The sequence below is a fragment of the Amphibalanus amphitrite genome, unplaced genomic scaffold (genome assembly GCF_019059575.1).
Source record: "Amphibalanus amphitrite isolate SeventyFive unplaced genomic scaffold, NRLGWU_Aamphi_draft 000626F_arrow, whole genome shotgun sequence".
In the NCBI taxonomy this organism is placed as follows: domain Eukaryota; kingdom Metazoa; phylum Arthropoda; class Thecostraca; order Balanomorpha; family Balanidae; genus Amphibalanus; species Amphibalanus amphitrite.
In genome coordinates, this window is record NW_024882120.1 from 388780 (window position 1) to 402710 (window position 13931).

Consider the following 13931-nt stretch of genomic DNA (forward strand, 5'->3'; position numbering starts at 1 on the left):
CGTAAATAGTTCAATTAGCTTCAAAGTTCTGCTTCAATTAGTAAAATATCTTTAGTTTAAGTATTTTCGCGATAAATAAGCAAGGTATCCGTCGCACAACGCCATAATAAGTAAAGGCATCAAGAATAAGTTTGTTTTTATACGACGTTTATTGGTTAACTAACAAACATCGGCAGTTTTATTACACCACACAGGCATCTTTACGCAAAATAGGATAATGTAACAGCATAACAGATGTTCAAATACCTAACTGATATGTTTCCATGCAAAGCAAGTGTATCCATACGCGAATGAGTGTTGTGTCGCACTGGTAATTGCGGTACACATCCAGAGCACCGTTCGTTTACGTCAACTAGTGTAAATTTAGCGAAATTTTGAGCTATATGCTGACGGCGGCGGCGCCATTTTCGCAATCTGTCAGTTGTGCGCCGGGGACCGCGGGGGCCGGCGGGGGAGTGTTGTGGCTGCAGTGCGCAGAGTGGGTTTGCCGATTCTTGTGCGATCAGTGAGGTAAAACAGTGCTGTGGTGTTTATCTAGTTCGATAATAAGCTGAGTAATAAGTGACTAAGTGAACAATAAGTGAAATACTGCATTGTGGTCATCGTCCGATAACTGCAATCAAGACCGAGTCTGAAATCTGAAGCGGAGCGACATTGGAGGAGCTGCTGGAAATTATCCAGCTTTGTCGGAGTGCTAAGGTGGGCTTGTAATTTTTCAACCGAGCTGCTGTCGTGTTATGAAAATATTGGATGCACTTTCATGCTTTTCTAGGGTTAATTAGGTATAGGTATGCTAATATTTTGCCAGATAGGCAACAGAGAGCCGATGCCTAATTAAATGAACGATAATTTTGGCACAGTGAATTAGTGCGTACAGATGATATATTTTTTATTTATTAATTAATTACGGGCAGTTGACGGGAGACGGGCGGTGGCTGCGACCTGTAGCGGCGCCCATGCGTTGTGAAATATCAGCTTATATACATGATAAGGTATATACGCTAATCTAACTTTTATTTCCGTCAGATGTGATGTCGATTCTTAACAATAAACGACAAACAAACAAGCGTGTTTGCAGCATGGGGTAGGCATTGAGCATCACAATGTTTCGTTGCATTTAGCTAGGCTCGCGGCTGGCGACAACGTCCCGCCGCGTGTCGCTTGCGTTACAAATTTTGCGGGCCCAACATTAGCTTTACCAGAAAAATCGTTATAATAACCGTCATATTTGTGTAAATTTACCGTTATGAATTTGTGTACGATTACCACGCGAGTGTTCCTTTTGGTACTTTTTACCAAAAACACATATTTGTGCGTAAATGTAACGCGAGATCCGCGGTAAAGTTACACTGAAAGCGGTTCTCCTACACAATAGTGAAGCACTCCGAAGCTAGCAAAACACACATATAAGTGTTCTTTTACTCAGAAAACAGAGTAATTTTACAGCAAAAAAATGTTCCTTTTGGTACTTTCAATTACACCGTTTTTCCGCTCAATATTTCTGTGTGTGAATAGTTCACTGGAAGAAATCAATCATCCGAGACATTTGCATAGCAACTGCCATATTGCGTAAAATGAGTAGAATGTGATCCGAATAAGGAAATAAATTCAATAAATGATGTTAGTTGTAACATTGGTCATGTGTCTGTAAATCTGTCATGTCCATTGTAAACTTCAATACTGACTATAGAGGGCTATCATCAGGTCATGCGAAATTCTCAAGGATGCCGGGGGCACCTACTAATTATCCATTCGCAAACGCTCACTGAAGTAGTTTACAGCTTGTCCAAACGACCGCTCCATTCATTTCCACATCATGCATCCGTGCATCAGCCTAACACTCACCAGCTGGACAAGCCATCAACTGCAAGCCCTCACGACTCCCACCCTCCCCCGGTACTCCTAATAGAAAGTGTCCCCGCGCGGACGCTCTGTCGCAATGCTCTTCGCTGACGGCAATGTCAAACAACCAGGGCAGCTACGACTAGGTCTGCATCCTGGCGAACCTACATGATTACCACAGTCTCTGTATACCTACCGACTACGCTAGTACGTGTGACTTTATCAACGAAGACGGCGCGACGACGGCGTAGCGACGGCGGCGGCGGGCCGACGACTTCCTCCCCCTCCCCGATCGGCGGGGCGGACGAACGCGCCCCATGTCGACCGCGCTGGTCGGTGTGTGTTGAGCAATGTCACCCAAATGGGACAGGAATGTCTGGGTAAAGGTATGGCGGTGACGTGGGGCTCAGGATGGAGGCGGTGACGCATTTCAGTGACGCAGGGGTGAAGGGGGCGCGGTAGGACAGCGATGCAGAGGTTTGTGGAAGCATTGGGTGGCATAGGCATAGGGAAAAGGGAAAAATTTGGGCATTAGGGGATGTGACGGGATTTGGAAACAGGGCAAAGCGGGCAAGGCCCGATATTTTTGTCAGTTAGGATAGGTATAGCTACTTTTGTCAGGCTGATCAATAATTATCAACGACAATATCGGGAAAGGTTGTAGAGTGACTAGACGGCAGAGTTTATTTAGTGATTTTTATTGTTATTCGTGAACATCTTGTCATCTTGGACGGTTGATAGCACGTTACAATTTGTAAATACCTACAACAGATGCTATACCATTAAACAAAACTAATGGTTGGATATATCACAACAATCACAAACAAAAATAAACGTTATAATAGTCGCAGGGCTGCGGAGTCGGAGTCGGAGTCGGAGTCGGAGTCGGTCGGAGTCGACAGTTGTGACCGGAGTCGGAGTCGGAGTCGGAGTCGATTTTAGAAACCCGCGAGCCGGAGTCGGAGTCGGAGTCACCGAAAATCTGTCGACTCCGCAGCCCTGCTAAGTCTGCGGAGTCGGAGTCGGGAGTTGGAGTCGGTCGGAGTCGACAATTCTGCCCGGAGTCGGAGTCGGAGTCGGAGCTGGTTTTTGAAAGCCGGAGTCGGAGTCGGAGTCGCCGAAAATCCATCGACTCCGCAGCCCTGGTATTGACAATCCACCCATTCCAATAAAACGCCACCGACTTCCCCTCAAAACCAATCAACAGTGAGCTCCACCCCATCAATCCAACCCCCCCCCCCCCCCCGGGCGCCCATGGGGGAGCCGGCCTCGAAAGTAAGAGTGAGCGTGACGTGGCGTTTTCCACCAGGCAGCAGGATCAAGGATTAGACTTACGTGCGAGGAATTACGCCGACATTGACATGACTTATGTGCAGCGCAGTGTGCGCTGCTCAGGTCATGGACTTGTCTCAAAATCCCTGAAGGGTTCAATCGAGACAGGTCGACTGTGTAGTACGTGGTGTAAACTTCAATGACAATGGCCTTCATGAGTGCCGTATACCGAGTAACCTAGATCTGTTTTCTTTGTCGGCTTATTAAAAAAGTGTTAATGTCAGTAGCTTCTAGGAAATACCGATCAGAAAACTGAGTTTGTTCGCTTCACGTACGCTGTTGGGCTTTAATTTGCTTCCACATCTGAGTGATTCTATTCTCTTTTAGGAGAATGTGCTTTGTTCAGATAAAAATCATTCCAAGAAATATATTTTTTTTAAATCATACGACTGAATGCTTTCTTCCAATAAATACTGTACCTATACGTAAACTAACGGGGAGGGAGAGTGCTGCAGACTCGTAAGAACCAAGCAGCTCGCTAGGGAAGGGGTCAGACGCAATGGCGTTACTACTGATCTCCTCAGTCAGATTAAACTGCACGATATCCAACCCCATCCAGGTACGGTAGGTAGGAAGCCGACACTGAGGATCAGAAGGTGGCGTAATATTTGATAAGGCGATTGAGTGAGATTTGTGGTTTCAACTGTGCGTATCCATTTCTGCAACGGTTTGATCACGAATCTAGCCCTAGTTCCCTGGCTTGGAATGTTAGTTACGTCTAGCTCAAGCAAAATCTTGACTTCATGCACAACACTTAATCAAGATAACAATGTCAAATGAGCTAGCTGCGTAATAGTTAGATAAATTTTAAACTTATTATAGACCTCCGAGGAAATGTAAAACTGTGGACCAACCGTAAGAGGATAATTCTATATAGAGTAAAGTGCCATTAACCCAGAGCTTTCTGCAGATATCAAGAATACTGTTGGCTGCAGTGTGATGAAACAAATACTGAAATACCACCTCTATCGTCTTTTTAACCTCTTAGGCCTCTTGCTAAATACGTCAGCACAGGACTAACAAAACACGACATCGGATAGGCACAACAATAACAGACAACAGACGAATGAAATCCGCAACAGCTGGACTGTAAGCTGATCGAAGCTTTCAGCGTATGGTCAGGATAACAGTAGACGATATTGTGAAATAAACCCCGGGAATCCAGAGCAAGAAGCACCGTTAACCGAAGCGGAGCAACAGACCTCAGAAAGAACTGTTTCTATAGCTAATACATTGCTATCATGACCGATTTTGGATTACCACCGTTATAAAAACAACCACTGACGTGAAGTTGTCCCTGACACAGCAATAATCACTCATTATAGACAAAGCAGGCAAGCCATGAATCGCACCTTTTTAACCCGCGCCCCGCTGGGGGGGGGGGGGCAGAATCTGCCCCCCCCTCCCGTTTTTCGCCAATAACTTCTAAACGTGTTAAGCCAGCGACGCCAAACTTTCAGTACCTTATCATACATCAATTTGACACGTTCCCTGAAAATTTGAGCGAAATCCGTCAGAAAATTTTTGAGAAATTGACGTTTTAGTGACGTCATGTTCGCCATTTTCGCCTCAAAAACGGCAAAATTTCAAATGCCGCTAACATCTTCATTTTTAAAGGAATCAAGACGTAACAAAAAAAGGTTGTACGTGATTCTACTTTGTCTATCAAATGGCTATCTCGGTTTTTTGAAAATTTTGGATTTTGGCCAAAATTTTTCCAAAAAGCTGACTTTTTTGGGAAAATATTTATAAAATCCAAAATTTTGAGTTTATCGAAAAAACCGGAATATATGTCAAAGAAGTGGTCTATGTGCACCTACATACCAATTTTTAGAAGAATCGGTTCAAAAATGTGGGAGGTATTCAAAATTTTATGACGTCACGACACACATAAATTTTGAAAAATGATTTTTTTGGGAGTTCTAGACCTCGTACGGAAACAAAAATAGCACCATTCGATTCGCCGTGAAAAACTGCATCGGATAGACACCTTTTTAGGCCTTAACAACCAACTTCAAAATTTGACCTCACTTGACCTGACCTTGACCTGACCTCGACCTGAAATTCATCCAGAGGTGGTCCATATCACTTATTGAGTGTGCCTATTGAATTCCATGAGTAAAATGACCCATAAAACATGTGTCGCACATGCCCTTTTCTATATTTTGTTTTTGGTGACCTGACCTGACCTGACCTTGACCTTGACCTTTGAATGACATTGTGTGCAACGAATATTGTCTTGGTAGTCTAAGAACACGTTTTGGGCAATCAGTCTCAGTCCATTCTTCGGCAACTACGGTGCAAGGCCGATACTGTAGAAACTTGCATTTTGTACCCTTGACCTGACCTTGACCTGACCTCTGACCTACTTAAGCAAAAAAATTTGGGCTCTTAAGATCCGCCTTGTTGAGAGCTTTCGATTGCCGTTTTCCCCGTCTTTCTACGACCATCGGTTCGGAAGTTAGACAGGGGGGGCAGAATCTGCCCCCCCCCCCCAGCAGGGCGCGTATGGCTGAATGGCAGCGGGGTATGGCAGCGGGGCGCGGGTTAAAACTCTCAAAAATATCGGTCTATCACCAATACCACGGTGACTATAAACCAATACCACGGTGACTGACCAATACCATGGATAAAGTATGGATGAGGTAGTAGGTAATCCATGCCAGTACCTACCACATGCCCAACCTAGACCTGCCCAGTGTCCAACCTAGACCTTGGCACCTCAGCTTTCTCATTCGCACGTAACCGCAGGTGCCCTCCCTCCCTTCAATGTGTCACCTAAAGCTACACCCCACCACCCCTCACCTCAGCCCTGTAGGCCCCGGCACCGTCCTCAGAAAGTGAAACCGGGTCGCCCGGTGCCACCGCCCCCGGCGGCGGGCGTTGAGTTGCCCTCACAAAACTGATCGTTCGACGAAGGCGACGCGTCAGACGATGGTGCAATAGGGCCCGGATGCTGGCACGAGTCCCACTTCCCCACTGCGAGCGCTGGGGGAGGGGGGGGGGAGGGTGACTAAGCGGTTTCGGCGATGTATGCTCGCGAGTTGTCCTTCAAGGTCGCTGCGGCAGGTGAAAAAGTGGGTCAGGAGGACTCGGCCGCTGCCGATGCGCAGACGCGAAAAGATGGATGTTTGAGGGCGGAGGAAGGAAGGTGTGGGAAAATCGCGTCATTAAAATATGTGCATCCAAAGAGGGCGAGGTTATGGGCGTGGCAGGAAAAGTGATATTGATGTGTGGTTTTATACGAAATGTTATGGGCACAGGGACCTGGTGAGTGACTACAGTCCAATAAACGTGGAATGTTGACAAACTAAAATGCGTTGATTGCATTGCTGACATACATTGACAATCGTTTATAAAACATCTTGGTCAATAAGAAAAAACATTACAATTTGAATACGCTATGCCATAACTAGGCTGAACGCTATGAAACTAGCCAATAGGGAAACAAGTATCCAGCTTACAGATTACCTGGCATTGAGAGCGATCAGTCTTCAGATTAAACGATCCTTGAAAAAATAACGTTTAAGAGTTATGTAACTTATCCGATTGAGAACAGCTAGCGCTTTAACCTGAAAAGCCAGTAGCGCTAGTTGAGATTGCTCAGCAGAATTATGTAGTTGCAGCAACATGTCTGGATGGTAGTCAACAAACAAATCTATGTTTACTCATTGAGTTTACTCTCGTAAAAAAACTTAAAACGCGGCTTAAAAATGTTGATAATTGAAAAAACTAAAACTAAAATAATATTAATTGAAACGAGAACAAAAAATAAACGTTCTTAGTCTCCATTGCTTATAAGTGCTTCAGAAGGCACCGCGTACGACGTTAATTCTGCGCCAATTTTTCTGCCCCATACAGAGTTGCAGTTACTCCTTTTCCAATTCTGTCCGTCGGCCGTTACCAAGCAGTGATAAATAATGATCCAACGTTGCCAGGTACGTTGCATTGCGCTCAACTGATCGAAAAGGTCTTTGTAAAGTCATATCTAACTGAAATGCAAACCAAGAAAAATACATCAAAATAATCACTAATCAAATCAGCTACGCAATCGAAAAAAGGACTATTAAGCTGCTTTATTAAATATTCGTCTGGGGGTCTAGGTGTCTGACTGACTTACTTAGCTCATAGCTGAATGCATGAATGAATGAATGAATGAATGAATGAATGAATGAATGAATGAATGGATGGATGAATGGATGAAAGGATGGATGGATGAATGAATGAATGAATGAATGAATGAATGAATGAATGAATGAATGAATGAATGAATGAAACGTCAACATGTACATGAGGATTACGATTATAAACCAAAGAACGACAGAAATAAGTCAATTCACAACGGTAAAGCATCATTTCGCTTTATACCGCGGGATGACGGTGGAAGATTGCCACGCACCGCCATTTCACCCCCTCTCCCACCATAACAATCACCGAGCTCTGTTTACGTTCCGAGCTGTTTTCACACAAACTGGGCAGATTTCGCGGTGTCCCTCGTTGACACGGCGGCGGCTGGTTACCCAACTGGGGTAATTTACGGCGATTTGGCTAATGTGCACTACTGATTCACTTCCAGTTGGTGTGCTCTCATGCACATGAAGTGTAGTGGGAGTCAGAATGTTGGTTTATTGCTCATGGTCACGAGAGAGCTAGTTAGGGCACCGATGACAGTACCGCTATAGCCGCTTCTTCCAAAAGGCGACAAATACTGGAGAATTATCATGCAAGTAAATGACGAAAAGCCTAACGCATTTGACTGTAATTCTCATACATGTGAAAAAATGTCGAACAAAAACGAAGAAACTAAGTTATTACGGAGCGAGCGAAGCGAGCGTAGTCTTTCCTTAGATTAACGGAAATTTCTGAGTATGAGCGGCCGGCCGGCCGGCCGGCCGGCCGTGCGGACGCTTTTGCGAGGCTTATATCTCAGCAACCACTTGACCGATTTACACGGGGTAATTTTTGTAGGGTAGCTTCATTCCTTCTACCAAGTATTGGACTATTCCCAATGCATGTGGGTGACCCCTTATGCACGTGCCACGCGCAAAACGAAGAGGTGTCAGTTTTGTAATTGTTGCAATATCTCGGTAACTACTTGGCCGATTGCGCTGAAAGTTGGCATGTAGGTAGGCACCCACTAGGCACTGCATACCCATGTACCAGAGTGGGGGTGCTGCTGCACGTGCGCACGTGCAGGGGTCGTTTCCAGATCTCGAGAACGGCTCGACCGATTGCGCTCAAATTTGGTACACAGTTAGGGACCAGTTAGTAGGGTGCCGTGCACAAGTCAGTTGGGACCCATTTTGCACGTGCGCACGTGCAGGGTGCCGCTTCCAGATCTCGAGAACGGCTGGGCCGATTGTGCTCAAATTTGGCACATCGCTAGAGACCGGTTAGTAGGGTGCCGTGCACAAGTCAGTTAGAGGTACTTCCTCGAAATTTCGCACGTGCAAGGCTCACCCTCTCGCTCGCTCCGTTAGTCGCCCCAAAAGGCGCTATACTGGTATCTATCACTGAAAATTAATCCCGCAAGTATACTCGTACGTTCAAGAATGAATGTCCGGAACTGGGAATAAATTACCACAGCTCATGTTACCCCCGCGCCAATGCAATATTCAATTCTTAAAATTGTTTGTATTGCACTTGCTTCAGTCGAACAGAAGCACTTAGCAGCCTAGGAGAATGTCGCTCTCTTATCCTACAATGAGGTTTAGTGCCCTCACTTTCCTTATGGCAATGTGTAAAAAGGCACTCGAACATCACTTTGGATGGTTCTCCAATGCCCAAACATATTTTGCACGTGGGTGCCCATGACGATCGCGCTGCGTTAAAATGCGTAACTACACATGGTTTGTTGGTATATTCTTCTGGCAACAACGAATAACGATATTACATAGTACTTGGCCAAGTGTTATTTGCGCCTCTTATGGCGTCAGCCGGAAATATTCCCCGACGAAATATCCGATCGGGGATTTTCTCAGTACAACATTACGCTTTATGGTGATGATTCAGCAAAAAAACGGCAGTCGGTGTCTCAAAATGATAAAGCTGCAAGTCACTGTCCGGTAGCTTACGAGTCTTCAGGGCCAAGTTCTCCTATGTCTTGAAAACCTTCAAACTTAATCAGCAAGGTTGCGTGGCTAACCGGTAGCCGTATTAACGAAAAATGATGCAACTATACCAATTGGCACCCAAGTTAGAGCACAAAAGTCAAATCACACCAAAAGCCACGCGGAATCATGAGTGTCAGTTTAGATGCGTTGATCCATGGCAAAAATTACGCTTCAAATACGTCATACAGTTCAAAGAAAACAGAAATAAACTTTAAAAAAGTCTGCTGTCTTCATTCATTGCAACTCCTAAAAATGGTGGCGCAGGAACTTTATGGGACACTTCCTTTTATCTATACCTCTTCTTCAGCACATTTAATCACCCCCCCCCCAAACACACACAAACACACAAAGTGCCTCACTTGGCATACGCCCCGATTCCGTGCACTTAGTCGGTTTGCCTCTTAGTCGAGTCACTTGACTTAGTCAGGTCAGCATGTCCCGCCATGATTGCCTAGGCCCTTAGAGGAGCACCTAACTGAGGTAAGTTTTCTACTGGCATACTTAGTACCCGCCTAGCAACAGGAAAACGTGCCAGCTTTAGGCAGACCGTTTCTTGCATAGTAATGATGCCCTTTGCACGGCCAAAGCGAACTGAATACTGATGAGACATTACGTTGGTATTATGTCTCAATAGATATTGGGATGAATTTTAAACATACCTGTTTTTATCATTTTTGGATTCGACCTCACATCTTTACTTCTTATTACTGCCCAAGTAGTACATGTTGGTCATTAATCAGACGTGCTTTTTCAGGTACCGAAAATACGAATGTTGCTCTTAAAAGTCTGACACGTCCTGCCACTTTGAAGCACAGAACTCTTGAGAAATGAGCGTCGAGTTGCGTTGGGCAAAATCCAAAACTTTCAAACACGAATAATTGCCAGTCGCCAATCAAAATGATCCCAAAACCCCACCTATTTCCATCTCAGCATACTTTCAGTTGAAATCATGGCTTCTTGAGAGCATCAAACAAACCAATATTGTTACTGGAGCTCCCCATTGCGATATGCAGGTCCAAAGGTCACCAGCTGTGTACCAAGCTCACCCAATGGTCAACACGGCGACACAAATTCTCACTAATGGCACCCTTCTGCAATATTTATCCCTGGTTTGCGTCAGTCACCAGCTGCCACCGGTCGGTCACCACTCGAGCCAGCACCACCCGGCACCAGATCGGTGCTGGTTACTGGAGAAAGGGTAGCGTCTTAGTCACCGACCGACCGAGGAGAAAGGTTAACTTCAGTTTGTCACCAAATGACTGGCAGAATCCATACCGGTCGGGGATAAAAAAAAAACAGCGGTCATTTCACCGATAAGGAACAGTGTTGTATATTGTGCAATGTAATAAAGCATTTGTTTTGGGGGGGGGAGAGGGGTTAGGCTTCTTCGGTCTAACGAGACTATTTCAGAGCCGGAAGGATGATAGAGATGGTGTATCACCGGTGATAGCAGCATGCTGCTATTCCACGTGTCAAATTGGGTTTCCATGGAGACATCAAGGCCATTGCTCCAATACTACCACAAGTGTGACGTCCGCTCGCGAAATGGAATAGCAGCGTGCTGCTATCACCGATGAAACACCACAGGACTTTGGGGAGATGTTGGTCTGGGCGGGCACCCTCGTGACTCGTCGGGGCTGAGCCCATCACAAGGACAGGCCACCCAGCCCCCTGACAGTCACCGCGCCCGGCTACGAGCCTGCTCCTTGGGGAGCTACCCACGGTATTGGATAAAGTTGCCCGTCCAGCCCGGAGCACAGGGTTGAGGCGTGGAGAAGGATTTGACTATCCTGAGGATGAAAACGACGGAACGCAGGAATGCAGCATTAACAAATTTTGCACCTTTTTCAGAGAGCTTCAGTGAGTTCAGAGTACTAGGTTCAACCAAGTGACTAAACGTTTCTACCTCGTGACAATGCTACTAGTACTACTAGTACTACTAGTAGGATCATGCCATGTAGGTCTATCGATTGTAATTTATCGTCGGCACCTATACCGGTATCTATAAACCAAACGATCACCCCGGGGCACTATACGGTATACCCGGGACTACCCGATCCCACCCCACAAGCCATCAGCCTCAGTTAGCACCCAGACCTTAGCCCTAGAACGCCTAGGGGGGGGGGTTGTATCAACCCCCCCCCTGAGGTTTTTCGGAAATAGTGCAAAAACGACGGCGCGCAGCGCCGCCAAATTTTGGGTACCTTATGGGGCAACCTTTGCGCATCTTTTGCCGAAAAAAAATTGATCGGGTCATGTCAGGTCACGGAGTTATGACGTCATAAGAGGTACAGCCTCCGGCCGGATTTTCACAAACTGAGTGTCAACGCCCGAGGTTTCCTGCCGGTGGTACGGACATCGGTTGATGGATCGTGATGAAACTTCCCATGCATGTTGGGGCAAGTATTGGCTATCATATGGTATAAGAAATTTGACCGGGTCAGGTCAGGTCACGGAGCTATGACGTCACAAGAGGAACAGCGTCCGGTACTATTTTTGAAAAGCGCCCGAACCACTATTTTGCTAATTCTTGTCACCTCACTGGGAATATGCAGCAATATTAGCTTCTACAGGGAGCAAATGGACCTCCCAAATCCAAAAATACAATCAGATTTCAAAAATTTAAATTTTGATTTTTCGAATTTCTGCCGCCGACTGTGACCTTGCCGACTTCCGGCGCTCCCAACGCGCCATTTTTAGAGCTAGGGAAACGAAATACATACCAAACGATAGAGAATTGATCAAGGAACACGATAGTGAAGGTTTCAAGTCGATATCTCCCACCGTTTTGCCCCAATCGCCGCCGAAAGTTGAAAAAAGTCTATTTTTCCGAAAATTTGACCTTTGACCGGTCAAAAGTAGGTCAAATGTTGACCTAGGACCAAAAAATATACCACCAATCGCGAGATCTCGGCGAGAGCAATCCGTTGGTCTTTTCCGCTAAGCTCTACGACCTTCCGTTTCGAAACGCCAGGGGGGGGGGGGGTCGTAACAACCCCCCCCCCTGGTCGTTCGTGTTATGAGAAATGGCCTGGTCGTGCGAGGGTTAGTTCGCGGAGGATATCATTGCCCAACCACGGGCACCCGGTGGCATTTGGCAGCTCATGCGCCCAGGACACGAGCGTTTAACACCGCCTCAGGGCAGTCAGCTGACCCAGTGCCCCGGGCAAGGTCACGGTGCGACTGCGGCCCGTCCGCTGCCCAACAGTGACGTCACCAGGAGATGACGTCACGTCATGGGTGATGTAACATTGTAACAAGACAGGTAGTGGAGACTAATGCAGTTGTGGAGCGAATGACTAATATGTGGCTACGTGGAAACGGCTTGTGCAAGACGGCGACAAACAACGCATGCCAGTCACTGGCGAAATGATCGAGAAAGCACTCGGAGATTTAGAAAAGGCAATAGGCATCCGCAGCCCTTAGAGACCGTATAAGTTAAGGGCTGCGGACACCTATTACCTGTTTATAACCATTTTATATGCATTTCGGAATCCCTCTCTTTCTCTCTGTCTCTCTGTAATGACTAATGTGCATTCTCTGATCTGTTGTTAGAAATGCCTTCCATTGCTTGTTAGGATTGCTTTCCATTGATGTAGGTAACGGACGTATGAAGATCCTAATCCCCAGAGAAAAAAGGAAGATCACTGTCAAAATTTGTTGCAAAGATATAGGCAGTATTATGTCTGACCCAGATCTAGCGCCTTGCTTGTGCTGCCGTTCATGCTAGTTAGTAGTTGCTAGGCTTCCAGACTCCAGTTCCACCTACTGTGGTGGTCTGACTCTGGTGTATGACTCGTTTTAGCCCGTATGTGCATTCTTACATGGCGGATCTATTGATAAACCGACTGAGGTCAATCGCTGGGGGAGGTCACAAAAATCATCAGCATCAGTGGTTTTTCCTAAGACAACAATGTAAAAACTGGCATGGTTAGCCGATCAGCGCACAGGAATGGCTACGCTCAACGCTGTATGACCGTGGATATTCCTTAGGCAACTACAATACCGTCCCGACATGGCGAATTCGATGAATTATATAATCAAATGAGCTACAGCTTATAACGTAACATCAGCCATTTGAGTGCCTGTTGCCGTGCATATGTTGCCGTGCATGCTTCCAGCCCCTATGCTAGGTCATACATGTCTCCCGTCGTGTTTGGTAGCTCCCGTACGTGGCATCCGTGTAAGCACGCGTCAGTACACGTGTTTACAGACTGACACGTGGATATTGAGAAACCATTCATTTTAGCATTCCTACCAGGTGAATAGAAGGTATTTCTGGAACTTTTTTCGCATCAGCTTGTTGAGCCAGATAGGATTGTACGTGTGCAAGGTATGGACGACTCGGAATGTTTCCTGTTTGTTTGGATTTGGTCGTCGTCACCTGTGTAACACTACGTACCCATCAAATCTCCATATAGTGTATGTTCTGGCCGTACAAAACAGCTGCTGAGAACAAACGAAAATATCCCCAATGAGTTATGTAGAGAGGCAATGTAAGCACTAAGCAGCGGATTAAACGATTCTAGGCATGGTAATCTGTCTGTCATTTAGCTTTCCACCTCCATCCCTTTCTCTCCTCTCTAGTCTCTATCTTTCTTTATCGTATCCTTTTCTCCATTTCTTCAGAAACTACATCTCTCA